Source organism: Typopeltis vanoorti, chromosome 22, assembly GCF_054136105.1.
Source record: "Typopeltis vanoorti isolate ZY-2024b chromosome 22, IOZ_Tvanoo_1.0, whole genome shotgun sequence".
NCBI classification, from domain to species: Eukaryota; Metazoa; Arthropoda; class Arachnida; order Uropygi; family Thelyphonidae; genus Typopeltis; species Typopeltis vanoorti.
The window spans coordinates 69,903,793-69,922,189 of NC_143570.1; the positions used below are offsets into that span (position 1 = coordinate 69,903,793).

The 18,397-nt window shown below is 32.6% G+C and overlaps 1 protein-coding gene and 1 long non-coding RNA gene across 2 annotated transcripts in view; one reads left to right on the forward strand and one right to left on the reverse strand.

The window, feature by feature from the left end:
• The window catches only part of LOC150094479 (uncharacterized), a 65,293-nt gene extending 50,853 nt beyond the window's left edge, over positions 1 to 14,440 (reverse strand). The window contains exon 1 of the long non-coding RNA XR_016550258.1: positions 14,406 to 14,440. This is a non-coding gene — a long non-coding RNA (uncharacterized LOC150094479). The remainder of the gene's footprint in view (positions 1 to 14,405) is intronic.
• LOC150094478 (neuroligin-4, X-linked-like) overlaps positions 1 to 18,397 on the forward strand; it is a 386,118-nt gene that overhangs the window by 295,490 nt on the left and 72,231 nt on the right. The window lies entirely within an intron of this gene.

The window sequence follows — 18,397 nt, forward strand, 5'->3', positions numbered from 1 at the left end:
TTCCTCAGTTTTTCTTCACGAATCTTCGTATAGGTCTCACGCGGTTTTCCTGAGTGACGGGTTAGGAGTTTTCTCCTGCCGACACAATAAGGAAACAAAATGTGCAGCATTTCGATTCCGTGTTCCTATTGTAAGAAATGAGGGACGCCATTTAGTTAAAAAGAGAGAAGATAATGTCAGTGTGTTTCATCGTCCAGTGATCGTAACGAGAGAAAGAAAATTCTATAAAGGAGTCAGGGCCCATGTGGTGAATTTCACAGCCATAGAATAGATGATCCTATGTATGTCCTTGATTGAGGAATGTAAGGTAAAGATTGTGAAAGCCCATCTCAGTGCCAAAAGAATGTAGGAATGATAAGTTATAGAAGAGTTCGTCCTAGGAAGATAAAATATCGGAAAAAGGTAGAGACCAGTGTAGAAGACCAAATCAAAAGGTACTGTAAAATCTTGTGTCAATTCAAATCATATGTAACTGTAGTCATTGTTCAATTATTGAAAAGTTGAAAGGATTAATGAGAATTATACTAGGACTTTAGTACATATCACCCTAGAAAAAAATGAGTTTGTTATTATTAATTAATACGTAATTCATGTGCCTAGAGATTTATGAATGTACATTGTATTTTAATTAAGAGAGTTTTAAAGGTCAAAAGTGTGTATTAGTTCAACAAAAGGATAATTTTAATCCATATTGTCTTAGTGAGAAAATTAGAGTAACTGATTATATATGTCCTAGAAAATACAGAATTATAGCATTATCAAACCAGTAAGAGGTTGGACAAAGGATCAACTAGTTCTAGGATTATACTTGTTTGTATGTATAGAATCTGCTTTGGCGATGCGATCACAATTCTCATGTAGGATCTTAACCTAATACTTGTGTTTAGCTAGTGAAAATTTGTATTATATATTCTTAATATTGAATTGAGTTTTATTTGATAAAGAATGAATTGTACCATGTTTATGAGTTCAATAAACTTTTGTTCATTGAAAATAGTCGTCTGAGATTGCCGCTCAATGCACCACTTGCAATAACGTACGAACCTAATCATGCGGGGTGGGGGGGATTTGTTAAGTTACGAGATGAAGGTCACGACTGCATAGTTTCACACTCAGACATATTTTGGTAATTGCTCCTTGTTTTTGAATTTTATATCTTAAACTAAATGTCCTGAAAGGCACAGTATAAAATAAATATTTAGGGACACTAAAGGGAGAAGCTTGAGTATTTAAATTTGGGTGATATCTCGTATATAAATAAGATTTGGACAAAAGCAAGTAGAGTTTCACATGTAAAGATAGTTCAAAGACTAATAATCGTAATTTGGGATACAACACTACTGATGGTTCTCCTGCAATGATAGATAATAAGTCAGGCTTCGTTTCATTATCTAAAAACGATGACAAATATCCAGATTTTTTTACGTACCACTGTATTATTCACCAACAAGTACTGTGTAGTAAAATATTAAACACAAAAGATGTTTTGGATATTATATTTAAAATTGTAAATTCTGTTCGAGGAAAAGCCCTGCAACGGCTGTTATTTAAATTACAGGCAGATGATGATAGGGAATTTCTGTTGTACAATAATGTTCGCTGGCTCAGCAGAAGTCAATTTTTATAAAGATTTCTTGTATTAATTAACGATATAAAACTTTGTCTTGATGAAAAAGGAGATATTTATCCACAATTGAGTGATAAAAGATAGTTGTTACACTTAAGGTATACATTTTTGGTCGTTTTTATAGATAGAAATACACTTTTAGAAATACAAATAAGCCATCTCTGTCACGCGAAACGTGTAACCATAGATACTAGTTTGGTTTACAACGTTTTTTATGTTCCTTTTAATTTGCATTTACTTTCATATCTCCGTAATACCTTGAAAAAGCCAGACAGTTTGCTGGCGAAACTGGTAGGTTTTAATAAATGTTTATTTGTAAAATACTGGTCTGTATTAATAAAAGTGTATTTCTAGTTGTTACACTTATCATTTTTAGTAGATTTCTGTACGAAATTATGCAATTTAAATTTAGAGTTACAAGGTAGAAATAAAAATTTAATTGGCATGTTAAGTTCAATAAAAAGTTTCCAACAATACTTACTTTTATTAAAGAAAAATATAAATGACCGCGAATTTAGACATCTCTCATATTTATTAAAAAATTTGAACAAAATCAAGAAATGCGTCACTATGATTTAAAAGAATTTAATCGTGAAATAGAAATTAATTGAGGAAGAAATAAATTCAAGATTTAAAGATTTTAATGAAACTGAAATGATTATCTTTTATCAATAATCCATTTCAAGAAAATTTGAACATCACAGAAATTTCAAATAAAATTAGTAGGCTGTTTGATATAAACCAAGCTGAAGTAGAACTTGAGATAATAAACAGTCAGAATAGTTTATATATAAAATTAATAAACAATAAATTCATTTGGAAGTATGCACATGAAAAATTCCCAATATTAACTGATATTACGCGAAAAATTCTGTCTTGTTTCGGATCGACATACTTGTTAGAATCCGCTTTTCCAAATATGACCGTCATAAAAAATCAATTAAGAAAAAAAAATTACAAATGATCATTTGGATGATTGTCTGCGATTGGCCACTTCTTCATATCAACTTGACTATGAAAATATTGCGAGGTCCAAACAATGCCAAATTTCACATTAACTTTATTTTTTTTTTAAATCAACCAGCATTTCCTGTAACTTGTGAGTTTGTAATCAATCTGTTGTTTTTTTCTATCTTTGGTTTTCCAAAATAGAGAAATAAATATTTTATTCGATATATATATATATTTTTTTTTTTTGTTGTATTAAAATAATTAGAAGTGATAAATTTTTAAATACACAAATAAAGTTTTCAGTTGTGTATTTTTTTTTTAGTTGTTTATTTTTAGTCGTTTATTTGTGCGTAATCAGATAGGTTGCAAGAACGTGATCTATACAAGAGTAGATCGCAGAATAACGTTTTATAGAAAAGTAGCTCGCGTAGTAAAAAAGGTTGAACACCACTGCTATAGTGTATTAGGGTATAAATGGATATCATATCATATTTAGGTTGGGAATGGTTGTTATGGTTTGTATTTTCAATATTTATGTTTTTATCGCCGCTTACCATTACGTATTCAGTTAAGGATGTTTAAGTTCAGTGGCCTTTAAATAGCATTTAGTATTCAGGGATGCTGTTGATTGGTAGTATTAATTATTTCGCTATTAATTTGTTGGGTAATAATCTTCCACGAATTCTTTGTCAGCACTATCTACGTTGTTAGAAGGCCTATAATTTGGAGGACATTTGCTTCAATCAGTAACAACGAATATTTTCGTTAGCACCAATATATCAATAAAATACCCGTATAATTCTTTTAATAATAATGTTATCAATTCTGGCATTCTTTCTATTACTTTAGAGTTTTAATCATCTGAATTCTCTAAATTATTCCATTCTTATTTATTCGAATTATGCAGAATGTTGCGTTTGAACAAAACTGCATCAATAAATTAGCAAACCTATGGAGAAGATAAGATTTTTTTGTATATATAGAGGGTCGTATATATTGATGTTATTCAGAAGACAAGATTCCTCATTTAGCGAAGTCTCTACCTGTTATTCCACCTACCTTTGGAATAACAGGCTTTATCGCATTGTCTTATTATTCTAAGGATATCAACACGTTTCATATTTAGCGCTTCAATAGTGCAACTGAAAGAAGGTAAATTGCGTCCTTCGATTGTAGAAGACGCAAGTTCAGTTCTTGTGACCAAACGATTGTTTTATGAGCTTTTACAACTAAGGATGAATTAGGTGACATGGAAGTAGACTTTCTCCCAAGTAATAGTTTTTCATCCAGCATATGATACAGGAAAATCGGCAAGAACACGATTTATAGACAAAAATATTATTAGTGGGCGGTAGTATCTGTATTTTTGTATATTTGTATAAGAAATACAAACAAATGACAAGACTCCTTCCTCTCCTACAAATAAACACAATTTAAATTAAGCAATACGTATGGACATGGTTAAAGTTTACATTGATACTAGTGACGATTTGTTATATAAATGATTTTAGGATATGTTAAAGGTGGATGTATACAAAGTGAAGAGCAGTGCCAGTTCAACATGAGTCCTTGCAAGTGTCTCATAGTAATACTAATAATTTCCTCTTAACCACTTGCCCACCCAGAGTTCTAATATACTTGGAGTTTTGAAAGTAATAATATTTTAATGCTGTCAGGTAAGTAAAGTACTGGTTAGGTGAAACAATTTACCTATATTATATAAAACCATACAGATATAACGAAGTGTGTACACACACACACACAAAGACGTTTATATCAGTTATATCTGAGCATTAATGCAACAGTAAACTATTTTCCCGATCTCTGAAGGTTGTGTTCTATTATTAATAAGCTTGTATGTATTGACTATGCAGTAGTTACATTTTCATTTCAGTGAGTTTGATCATTGAGCATATTAAATCCATTACATCAAATAAAGGCTCAAATGGCACACAGAAAATCCTTCAGCTTGTTTTGAACTCTGGGCGTAAAACAAGGGCTGAATCCAGATTTAATGGGGCTCTAATTAAAACGAGAGCAAACGTCTCTTATTAAGAACTAGCGATTCGCTGCATTTTAAAAATCCTTTCAAACTCTTAATAGCATTCTTTTCCTAAAAAATCCCTAGATATGTCATGGCGAAATTATTGTAATGTTTTCTAGTAAATAAAATAATACTGAACCGCTTGAACGTTTCTAAACTGTTTATAATTATATCTTTGATTGTTATCATTTCAATTACCTCCAATTTCGGAGTGGCACTATGTAAAAAAATATTTGGATCCAAGTGCTCTAAACATGCAGCCTCTCACATACTTAATTCTAAAATAACATAGGATTTCGGAAGCACGAAAAAGAAATACAAACAAATGACAAGACTCCTTCCTCTCCTACAAATAAACACAATTTAAATTAACAAATACGTATGGACATGGCTAAAGTTTACAGTGGCTATGTACTGTCCAATTACATTTCTCATCTTACACCTATGCGTGGATCCGTCGCTCGATATAATCAGATTGCTATGGTCTGCGCGGCGCGTTATCATTTTGTAAAAATCAAGAGAAAGGAATATGATAAGCCAACGATGTAATTTAGTGATAGGTTCCCTTATTGCTGTGAATGAAGGAAGTCTTCAAGAAAGTATGCTACTATGTAAAGCTTAAGAAATTGTGTGAAGCCTAAAGAACGAAGCAAGTTGAAGGGATAATTCTGCACTCCTCAATACAACGAGAGTGTACATTACGCAATAAATTCAGCAACCCAACATCGTCAAATCAATACAAGATCAGATTAGCTTTCGGGAATGGCAGATCTAAGTGAAGTTTTTCAAAACAGAAAGGGCAATAAAGGTAGGGCATTCATGTACAAAATTCCCACTTATATTTAGCAATGTTGACTTTGTAACAAACAGAAAAACATCACATAGCAAATATGAAACAAATCACACACTAATTAGTATTTATATATCGTGAAGTACGAATGCAGGTGCAGGTGTTTATAAAGGATGAATTTCAAATTATGGACTCCGGTAAAATGTGAGTGAGTGATAAATCAAAATAAATTAACGTTTTAGTCGGATTATTTTGATCGAGATCCTTCGCATAACTCAACCTATGTAAGAAATCAGGCACTACAATACTAATGTTTTAATGTAAGCAATTAGACAGTGGCATCTTGAGATTTTTGAAAACGATAATTAGAAACTGTTGCATTATTATTGATGAACAGAAGTTTGATATTTTCATTACATGCTGAAAATTACTACTAGCATTTGAAAGCTTTTTAGTGAAAATGATTAATAATCCTAGGATAAAGCATACAACAATATCCTTACTAATTATCAGCTGAACAATTTTTCACTCTGTGGAGGCAGAATTTTAATCTAAATATTAAAGATTTTTTGTAAATATGTGAACACTAAATATTGCTGACATAATTTCAGATGACACAAAATAGCATATTTAAATATATTTATAAAACATCGCATATCGTTATTTATTGCAGAATTTAAAATGAACACACTTTCCAATCACATTAATTGAAAAGCACAAATCCAAAAGAAAGGTGTTAAGTGAAGCATTCAAATTATTCAATTCCTACCCAGAAATCAAGTTTTACTATTTGTTTTGTAACTCCCGTAAGCAAGTATAGAGCATATGAAGATTCGAAAGGTCTTGACCAACGTAAGTAAAATAAATCGGTGCACAATCGCTACCTGTCTTTTGACAGCCAGCGAGACACTGCACTTAACTTACTCATTTATACTAAACAGAAACAAAGGGAAACTAAAAAATGCTGAGAATATTGCTGAAGAATGAGCTGTTAATAGACAACACCCAGAGAACCTAACCTGCTTTGGTCGCACCTCCTATGAACCCAATGCAAGTAGTCACCATGAACAAGATCAAGTAAGATAAGGATTCATGGCTTCGAGTATGGAATGATTGGAATTTCCCTGGGGGACACTCTGTCTGCGATGTCAGTGTCTTTTGGTTCGAGTATGGAATTCTAGGTAATTGTTCAAGTATGCAATTGTGAGTGATGGTTAGAAATAAGATAGAAAATGAAATCCTTGGAATTTCCCTGAGTGACACATCCATCAATGACGTCACGTTGTGTCTTTGGTTCGAATGTGGAACTGTGGTTAAAGATTAGTGTATATTATTCTGACAAGATTGAGATATTGATAAGATAGAAATTAGATAAGTCACGTCACGATGTGTCTTTGGTTCGAGTGTGGACTTCTGGGTAATGGTCAGAGAATGGAATTCTGGATATGACTATAATCAGTGATATTTTATGAGCTTTTTGTTTGCGTGTGGCATTATGGGTAACTACTAGAGATTGGAATACTAGGAGGACATTTGGTCAAGTGTTGGGGTCTTTGGCTCGATTGTGGAACTATGGCAAAATATTTGTCAATAGATATCAGTAGACATTTTCTAAAATAATTAACTACTGGTTATCAGTGTGTCCCTCCTCACCCCCCCCTCAAACACACACACTTTTTTTAATTTCATATTCACATTTTCTAAAATAATTAATTACTGAATATCAGTGTATCCCCACATCCCCTCACAAACACACACACTTTTTTTCATGTTCACATTTTCTAAAATAATTAATCATTGAAATCTCAGTTTTACTGATTCTATGTCACATTTAAGATCTTAAAAACTTCATTACTTTTTCTACTTAAATGTTAACTTTTTTACAAATTCTAAGCAGAATAAATATTCTGAAATATGGAGAGCACGTCAATAACACCTAAATTTGTTCATTTAAGTTTACGAAAACACATTTATTTGACTGAAATATTATTTACAATATATTCACAATGAAAAGTTCGAACATGTAATTACCTAGAAATATTTCACAAGATTTGTCTCTTGATATTTTCCTATGGAAAAAAATTTCAAAGAGTTTTGGGTTCATTCATTTTTTTTTTCTTTACGGGATACACAAAACAATACAGTACAGCACAGCACACCACACACAAGACGATCTGCAGCCTGAAAGAATGAATTGCAGTAAATAAACTGAAAATGCACTTGATTCTTGTTCCTTATAGGTTTCTATCCAATGTGACCTCATTGAGTTGAAGCGGAAAGGGTACGTTAATGTCATGGGTATGTGCGACTTCCTAGGTATGCATGGGTTGTGCGAGTGATTTGTTTTTGTTTGTTTTCAGTGGTGGCTTATGGGTAATGGTTTTAGTATGGAATTCTGGGTGATGTTTAAAGTATGGAATGTTTAGAATTTCCATGGGGACCATCGGTTATTGACATCATGTGTCTTTGGTTTCAGTGGGGAATTCTGGTTAATGGTTCATGTATGGCATTGTGGGTGATGGTTAGAGATTAGATAAGGATAGATAAGTTGGAATTTTCATGGGGACCCGTCCATCACTGACATCACGTTGTGTTTTTGGTTCAACTCTGGAATTGTGGGTAAAGGTTCGAGTATGGAATAATGGATAATGGTTAGAGTATGGAATTCTGTCAAGATTGAGATGTTGATAAGATAAGAATTAGATAAGTGACATGTTGTGTCTTTGGTTTGAGTGTGGAATTCTGGGTGATCATTAGAGTATGGAATGCTGAGTAATGCTTACAGTATGGAATTCTGACAAGTGATATGACTTTATGGGAAAGCTCAAAACAGTACAGTACAGGACAACCCACACAAAAGACAATCTGTGGCCTGGAAGAACGAATTGCAGTAAATGAACTGAAAATGCACTCAGTTATTGTTCCTTATAGGTTTCTGTGCATTTCCTTAATATTGCAACATTCGCACACATTTTTATCAGTTCATAGATCTCCAAGCAATCCACAATTGAATTCACTTATTTGAAGAGACGCCTATTTTATTTAAATCTATATTTGAATGGATTTCTATTTGCTTCATCCTTATTAATGTACGTATTTTTTCCAACACAAATACATAATTATTTATTATTATTTCAACTGAATATTAAGTCTAGTACTATAAATTTCAACTTAATTCCTCTGTTACAACTTCCAAAGAACTGCCGTATTTTTCTTCTGCATTAGTATGTTTTAGCTAAAGGAAATGAGACAAGGATTGGACTCTACGTTCATATTTTCTTATTACAAACTTCTTTTGCCAGCACAAATAAATAGTTATTATTTCAACTGAATATTAGCTCTGTAGTATATTTTGTTAATTTCATGTTAAAAAGTTCCAAATATTTAAAAATTTAGACTATGGTGTTATCTTTATATGACTGTAAAAGACAACAGTATCTAATGTCCTCCCTTTTGATGTTTGTATGCAGTCCTTCTGTAATGCTAATGACACTAACATTCTAATTGAGATTATCAGTTCTGGTTTTCGAGTATATGGACAAAATGTTTATATTAGGGTGTGTACCATGGACAACCAATATTGTTTTTTCATGAACAGGTTTGGTACTAATTTTCATTTTTACCCTTACTCCTATTTGGTTCTTAGTGACAAAAAGTGTGCCATTTTTATCAGTTCATAGATCTCTGAGCAATTCACAATTGAATTCACTCATTTGATGGAGACGATTAGTGTTTAGAGTTAAAATCGAAATAAATAAGCGACGTCACTTATCTCAAACTGACCACTACAGAGGTTATCAGTTTGAGTGATATTACTATCAGATATCTGCAAACAGAGAGGTCACTTATCTCCCCTGGACTAAGCAGACATCTTCTGAATGAGAAGTGGTGAGGTGGTCATTGTAGGAAAGAATGCCGTCATTCTCTTGACTACCCAATCACCCTCCACCACCTAATTCTATATATTATTTTTCCATCCCAACAATTTTGGACATATGAGTGACAGAACTAGTCACTTGCTCTTACATCTAAAATGTTGTTTCAGCTAGTAATATTAGTAACTCCCAATGGTGTTTTCAAAAATAAAGATAAGGTACATTTTCTTTTCACACAGATGTACATGATAAAAGTTTAAAATCATGTGGCTGACAGTCGAAACTTATTTCAAAACTATACGACCCTACTATTCTACAGGCAGAACAAAAACGACAGCAATAACGTAATTGTGGGTTTTTAATGAATAAAGTACAAAATGATTTAAACAGTGACAACTCTGTTACTACATTAGATGTATCCAACAGATTAGAATAGATAAATCAAAAGAAAGTTGGGAGTTTGCAGACAAATCTTGAAGTTTCTTGCCACAAGCTAATTAGAGACATTTTTTGAAAATCCATTCAGTGAATTATTAGTCTTATTTGTTCATGCCAACCTTCAAATATTTCAAGAATCTGTGTCAACTTTTTGGAAAAAAAATTCACCGACAAAAGTAGCTTGGAAGTACAAGGAATCGGATGTAAAATTAATAGCCAGAATTTTTAGTGCAGAAGAGTTAACATGAAGAGTATAGTATCAGACCTAATGTTCAGTATGAAACAATAATAAAAATAATAAATAATTGCTTTATTTGTGTTGAGAAAAAATACTTAACATAAGGATAAATTATATAGAAAATCATTCGAGGCACAGAGAAACTTTGTGCTATGATGTCAGAATGTTAGATAAAATCACATCAATGTCATATCCACCAGCATGCCAAAACTTGGCCATGAATCATCTGCACAAATGTCACATTTTGAAGAAACGGACATGGTAAACAGTACTATAAAGAATAGCACATTAAGATTCTTTTACATGACCAGTTATTTTGATGTAATGTAACCAAGAAACAGTAAGTAACAAAATTTTTCTTTATTTAAATCATTGGAAAATGTTAAGAGTGTAAAAATTACATGTTTCCAATTATTCTCTGTGAATATACTTCTAAATAATATTTCAGTAAAATAAAATATGCATTTGTAAATTTAAATGAAATAAGTTTGATGTAAAAAATAAAGTTAACATTTAATTACGAAAAAAAAAGTAATGAAATTTTAAGATCTATAAAATGATACTATACAAAGACCATTTTTGTATATTTTGTGCAAAAGAAATCACTAACGCAGATCAAAATATAGGTTGAGTTATATATATATAAAGATTATTAGAAACATATTTCTGCTTAATTATTCATGCAAAAAATATATAATATTTTTACTCAGTTATTCTGCTTAGACGTTGATATATCAATAAACAATTTTATCCATTAATACATTTCTGGAACTAACAACCAAATAGGAGTAAGGGGATGGAATGTCACTGTCATCCCTCACTGTTCTTATCAGATGTAGATATGAAATATCACACAACTAAAATCACCAAATCTTAATGCGATTTGTATCACTACTGTGAAATTAATGCAGGGAACGAAAGGGGAAAAATGGGGCAAGATTATTGGAAACAAATATTTGATTATTCATGCATGGGAAAAATATTTACAAGAGCAAATTACCAAGTCTCAGTGCCCATATGTTTACACAACAGCGCCTTTCTAATACGAAAACGCTAATACAGAGTCCAATCCCTTGTCTCATTTCCTTTAGTCAAAACTTACTAATGCTAAAGAAAAATATGGCATTTCTGAAGTATAATCTTTGGATGTTGAAACAGAATTAAGTTGAAAATTTATAGTACCAGATCTAATATTCAGTTGAAATAATAAATAATTATTTGTTTGTGGTGGAAAAATACGTAATACAATAAGGATGAAGAAAATAGAAATCCATTGAAATATAGATTAAAAAAAACGTCTCTTCAAATACCTGAATTCAATTGTGAATTGCTCAGAGATCTATGAACTGATAAAAATGTGTGCGACTGTTACAATATTAACGAAATGGACAGAAACCTATAAGGAACAATAATCGAGTGCATTTTAAATTTATTTACTGCAGTTCGTTCTTTCAGGCCACAAATCATCTTTTGTGTGTGTGTTGTGCTGTACTGTTTTGTATACCCCATAAAGTAAAAAAATGAATGAACCCAAAACCCTTTGAAAATTTTTTCCATAGGAAAATAGCAAGAGACAAATCTTTTGAAATATTTCTAGGTAATTACATGCTTGAATTTTTCATTGTGAATACATTTGTAAACAATATTTCAGTCAAATAAATGTGTATTTGAAAACTTAGATGAACAAATTTAGGTGTCGTTAACATGTTCTCCATATTTCAGAATATTTATTCTGCTTAGAATTTGGAATAAAGTTAACATTTAATTAGAAAAGTAATGAAATTTTTAATATCTTAAACATGACATAGAAGCAGTAACACTGAGATTCCAGTAATTAATTATTTTAGAAAATGTGAACATGAAAGAAAAAAATGTGTGTTTGAGGAGGGGCACCACTGATATTCAGTAGCTAATTATTTTAGAAAATGTCTACTGCTATCTATTGACAAATATTATCCCATAGTTCCACAATCAAGCCAATGACCTCAAAACTTGACCAAAAGTCCTCCCAGAATTCCAATCTCTAATAATTACCCATAATTCCACTTGCAAACAAAAAACTCATCTCGCATCACTGAAAAATACAGTCACATCCCAGAATTCTATGCTCTGACCATTACCCACAAGTCCACACTCAAACCAAAGACACGACGTGATCACTTATCTAATTCTTGTCAACATCTCAATCTTGTCAGAATTCCATACTCTAATAATTACCCAGGATTTCATACTCCAACCATCATCCAGAATTCCATACTCAAACCTTTACCCACAATTCCACACTCAGACTAAAGACACAACGTGATGTCATTGATGGTTGTGCACCCAGGGAAATTCCATGGGTTCCATACTGTATCTTATCTATAACCATCACCCACAATTCTATACGTAAAGAATTACCCAGAATTCCATACTCGAACCAAAAGACACGATGTGATGTCACAGAGAGATGGGATCCTTATCTTATCTCTAACCATCACCCACAATTCCATACGCGAACAATTCCCCAGAATTCGATACGAAAACAATTACCAGGAATTTCATACACGAACTAAAATACACAACGTGACGTCACAGACTGATGTGTTCCCCAGGGAAATTCCAAAAAATTCATACTCATGACGTCACGAATCCTCTTCGTCTTGATATTGAACATAGTGACTGGTATACTACTAATGCACTCATTAAATAAAGAGCGCATATCCTGAAAGAATGCAGTATTTCATCAGATTACAAGTGCGTAGGTGTCTGTCCGACCAATTTTCTTTAAATATCTAAGTTCTGTTTTTTAAGATGATTACATCTGTATGATGTGATGCTTGCTTTGCATAAACCATACGCATGTGTATTTGATATTTGAAAGAATTAAGAGATGTCCTCCTTATGTAAGCTTAACCACAAACATTCAAACAATATCAAAATTCTGATTCTGTGGATCTATTTTTCTAAGTAGGACATTGTTCATCACTGCACATAGAATCATACCCAACTCCCTCAGGAAGGGCATTAAACATTCACTTGCTAAATTCATAAGACTGTGAATTTATCTTGCACAGGTTAGAGAAATGCTTAGAGCAGTTTCTATAATTTCAGAAACTATACAAAATTATCGCTTCATCCTAATTTCATACGAGGTGTGGTGTTTCATTTCATTTGCGATATATTAAACAACTATCCGCATTCTGTCATAAAGTAACTGAGACGATTGTCCCTAAGTGTAAAATATTTTGCTTTGTTTAGCGAAATAAGATGATCTAGCGAATTTTCCAATATATCATAAATTAAAAATATGAAAAAATTTTATTCAAGCAAATTATACTAAAAAGCTAAAGATTTATTCTAATATGTATTTGTAAATTGTCTTCCCTTAATATCTTAATCATTTTTTTAATTAAAAAAACAACGAAAAACTGGGTATGTCAATTAGATAAATGAATTTCATACTACTATATATATAATGTACACATTAGTAAATTTACCCCTCCGTTTTAGTAAATATACTAAATCGCTATTAAGTACATTAATCGTATAAGTGGCAATATCTTAATTATTACTCAAAACAACGAAACACAAGCTATGTATAACCAGCAGGTTTAATGGTTCTGTGTACATCTGTGGGTATGCATATTCGATCAGGAGAATAAACAGCTCTCACTGATATAAGCCATGACGTGCCGATTCTGATTAAAATATTTCATACAAGTATCTTTCAATTGTTTAGCCGAGTAGCGGTAAAATTTCATGCTTTGTGCTTTTAATCTAAGAAATATCGATTTCGGCGTGCAGTTTCTTCAAATAAGGGGAAACTTTGCGGATTGCTCTCTCTGAAGCACTGGCGATGTCTTACGATCATATATTCCTCTGAATTTGCCAGAATGAATAATTTAATAATGGCGATGGAAGAATGACAGCTCTAGATCGAAAGAGAAACAAGATTCGTTAAAGTTATGAAGAAAATAACACTAAAATTCCATAAGCATGTCTTTAATGTGAATGGTAAACAGATTACAGAATGAAGACGACTTTGAAATATCGTTTAAATATGAAGATAGTGAATCAAAAACCTAACAATTTTTGAAGCTGAACAGTGCTGTGCAAAGGCCTCTGTGGCAGCCATAATATAGCTTTTTATGCCGCAAGTGGTAGCCTATTTAATAAATGGCTAAATGTATTGTATATTGTGAATATACTTGAATCAATATTACAACGCAGAATATTGGATAAATGATTACTTGAATAGATTTTATGCTAACTAGCAATGCTGATAAATGTTGCTTTTCAACTTCACTTCAAGAGCAGATTAACTACACGCCCTTTAATTATTTCACTTCAAGGACGAGTCAGATCATTTTTCCCTTTATTGCTAACATTCTACCTCGCTTTTTTCAATATTTAAGGATTATACTCAATATCAAACTATTTCAATATGGTTACATAAATACCTTTTTGTGAAGAGGTATCGATGTACTGATGGCTACCTTTATTCAGTAGATAAATCGACAGGAATCTCGATCCAGTATAAATAATCACGCTAAGGCTGGCTCTTTAAGTCCACTTGAAATATTTCTCAAGCCGCATAAAGGAAACTCAAATCCCCATAACGGGACTCAGTGCAAACTAAAAAAACAAAGTCAGATTATAATTATTTTTAAAGAATGCTAATTAAATATTAGATGTGTACATTATCAAATACACTATTACTGTACAAATATATAGTTAACTAGTACAGTATACAGTACTAGTTAACTATATACTGTACCAATTCTGGTACAGTATACACAAGTATTATGCAGCCATCCATACATTACTAGTGTTTACTGCTCTGTAAAATGGTGATTGTATTTTCCACCATTATGCATATGTAAAGAAGCGAAAAAATTATGGTGAATGTGATTTACCAAAATTTAAAAAAAAATAAGCAATAAGGTTAAATAAAAGAAAATGCGATTTATTTTTATTGAAACCTTGAACACAATGTATAAAACTTCTAGTAATATTTGTATATTGAAATCGTATTTAACAATCTCTTGTTAAATCGGTTTACAAAACATGTGAATTCACTGCTTCTGACAATATTATAGTGTACGCGCGGGCAAATAAAAATGCCTTCACCACTTGGAATGATAGGTGTGAACTATAGTTCAGCTGAGGAAGAAAAATTAAATTCTCAATTACTTTAAATGGATGTATGGAATAACTGAAAATAGTGTATGCATGGAATAACTGCCAGGGTAAAAAACGAGACCTCTTGAGAATTTATGATGCAAAAGATTAGTTTCCTATTTCAATCTCTACATTCATTCCTATTATATCTCTAACGTTCATGTGCAAATGTTCTGCACAACTTAAGATGATTTCAACTCGAGGTCAGCTTTGTTCTCTAAATGGCCATCAAAAGTAAAAATGACTTACACGATGGTGAAGAATTAACACAGCATATTTTTTGGGGGAAAAAAATGCAAGACACCACAAAAGTACCCTTCGTTTTGTAGTAGTTGTGTTAGGTATTCGAGACCATTCTCCCTGTAAGCGTATCATTTCTATCTTCAATTAGCCGCATTACTATGGTTTATTCTTCTAGTTCAGTTCAAATGCATTCTAGAGGGCTGAGAGCGGGAATTTGTGAAGGACAGCCAGTTTTCCAAATTTTTTTCAAACTATGTCACGATAGCACCTGGACTTTGACATGGTGCATAGTCTTTTTGAAAGAGACGTGGGTCACTCTTCCGAAAACAACCATCATGTAGGAAGCGTTGCATTATCCAGTAGTGTTGCATGTTCTTACATTAATTTTTCAGTTACATACTGGAACCGAAAGGTCCGGTTCATTACATAAGAAACAGCTCTAGACCATTTCATTACCTCTGTTTTATGTCACTGTCGTAATCATTCGCCCAGACATACAGTATATCCATAAGCCCACACTAGCTCATTCGCACGGTAAAAGGCGTAAACATGATCCTTCCCATAATTTAGTATTTCAATGAATCAACCATGATGTACTTTACACCATGTACCCTGTTGATAGTTATTGTTGTGGCTGATGCGCAGCTGTTAAACTTGTAGAAAACGAGATTGCGCAGCTCTTTAGGTAGTGTGTGTGTGCACTGCGATTAGTGTGAGTCCCTGCAGACTTGACTCTTGATTGATAGTTTCACATCTGAAAATTCTTTACCATACAAGCAACTTTGATTCCCTGATATAGGTTTTTGTTTATTGGTTAATGTCGCGAACTTACATTATCAACTAATATTGTTGGCTAAAATAGATTCGTTGGTATAAGTTTACCTTACATAACCGTATAAGCCACCGCTAGTGGACACCTACAGTATCAGTTAAGTTTTATTCTAAAGCTGGGATTGTGGTAAAAATTATTTCCATGACGTATTTATCCCTCGACTGATGGAAATATAAGCATTAGCTTCTTGACCATACCATTAGCTTTGTTATCTGCACAGTTTGATTGGCCTGGCAGATAAATACCTACCGGCTGGAATAGTCTGATTCCAGCCTACAAACTGTAGGTTCGTGTCCAAAATGGAGCAAATGTTTTTGACCATCTCCTGATGATGTTCTCATCATGTATAAATATAAATCCCCTTTTGAAGACAATGAGTGGGGATTTCGGAAAATACATTTTTCTCTCAAAAATGGCGGTAGTTTGTGCGTGATGAAAAGTATTTTGCCAATGAGCAGCATAGACTTTTAATGCATTTTCCTAGAAACCCTTTGTTAGTACAACAGTTAGTATGAAGGTAAGTGGGAATATTTTACAAATGTGTTTAATTTTTAAAATGGTTCTATATTTCACACAAATTTCTATGAAATCTGTATAGCCTTGATGGATATAAAAACACGAAGTTCTCTGAAGGAAGACTAGTGTTTTATTCCCACAACAAAGTTAAGTAATTGTTACCAATAGAAAAACATCTATTTAAAACTTTCATTTCCATTCCTTTAGTCTGAAATGGAAAACTGGATTCCAGACAAATATCTGCTTAAATATCAATCTTAGCTGAGAGGATAGCGTATCTGTTCTCCAACAAGCTGTGGATTCACATCCGCACTAAACACTAGATATTTCCTATTGTTTTTAGGTAAGGGATGAATTTTATCTCCAAGAATGAAACCACTTCTCCGTTTACTGGATGTCTGAAAGGTCTTGAAAGAGTTCCATGTTTGGTCTCTAGATAGATCAGGGTTTCCGAATTATGTAAAAAATTTTAAAAATCCTTAGCCCACACGAAGTATTAGTGTACCAGAATTTTACAACCTTTTTTGGGGGGAGAGGGATTTTACAAAGAATAAAGCGAATGTTTTCCCTCCAAATTTGAATATCATGAATGAATCGAGAGATTGAATTGAAAAATAATAAAAAAAGTAGTAATGTAATAAATGAATATTCTGTAAATGTATCGACCCTTGAATTGTTAATATTGAGTGGGAGTTTGAAATTTTGTCAATTATTTGGCTTTGAAAACAAGTCAAATCAGTTTTCACAATCACCAAGTAAAACATTTTAGACTTTAATAATAACTATGTTATTTAAAAGCATTGATGCCTTACATTTTTACATAAATCAATTGATGTTTAAACCTAATTATTTTTAGATGCAAGAAAAATGCATTTAACGCTGATACATTTTATCCCAAGATGGCCTATTGTTCTGATCATCCTCCGAGAAATATTGAATTTAAGCTTTATCTAAGAATTCAACCTCTTGAGAACAGCATAAATGTGGTAGTTTACTTGTGATGTGTATACTTCTCCATCCAAAGTATTTCCTCTTTGGTTTTACATCCTTATCGACCTATCGATCTTGTGATGGTCGAACTGCTTGTCCTAGCGGAGGTAAATGGATGTATCGATTTCGCTTGTCACATGCGAATTGTTCCGCTTTACTCGGCTTACATGTCTTGTCCGAAGCTTTCTTGTAAACCATTTAAGTGGCCAAAGCTTTATGTTATGTGACAGTTACGGATTCATCTGCATAATTTCACAGAAGAGTCACACATTGCACGAGAGGCTGTATTCTAAATCAAAAGAATACAATATTAAGAAACTTGCCGCTGCTGTCAAAGTGACTGCATCTTTACAAAGGCGCGAAAATTCCTTTCAGACAGGATTCTCAGAAATTATCCCAAAGACGAGAGAAGTACATTTCCTTGGCTTTATGCCAAGCCGTTTTTTCTGATTACCGCAATTCAAGTGCACGCCTAAGGCAGCATTTGTAGGTCTTGTCTAGTTTCAAAGCAGTGTCTCAACGGCATCTACATTCTTAGAAAGAAAGGAAACCTATTTAGCTAACTCAAGAGAGATATGTTATGGAGACAATGGAGGTGATAAGACAAATTCTCCCAGGATTCATAACTCAATCCAGAATTATGCATCCGATCAGGAAAACAGATAACGAAAATCACTTACAAAAATTCAA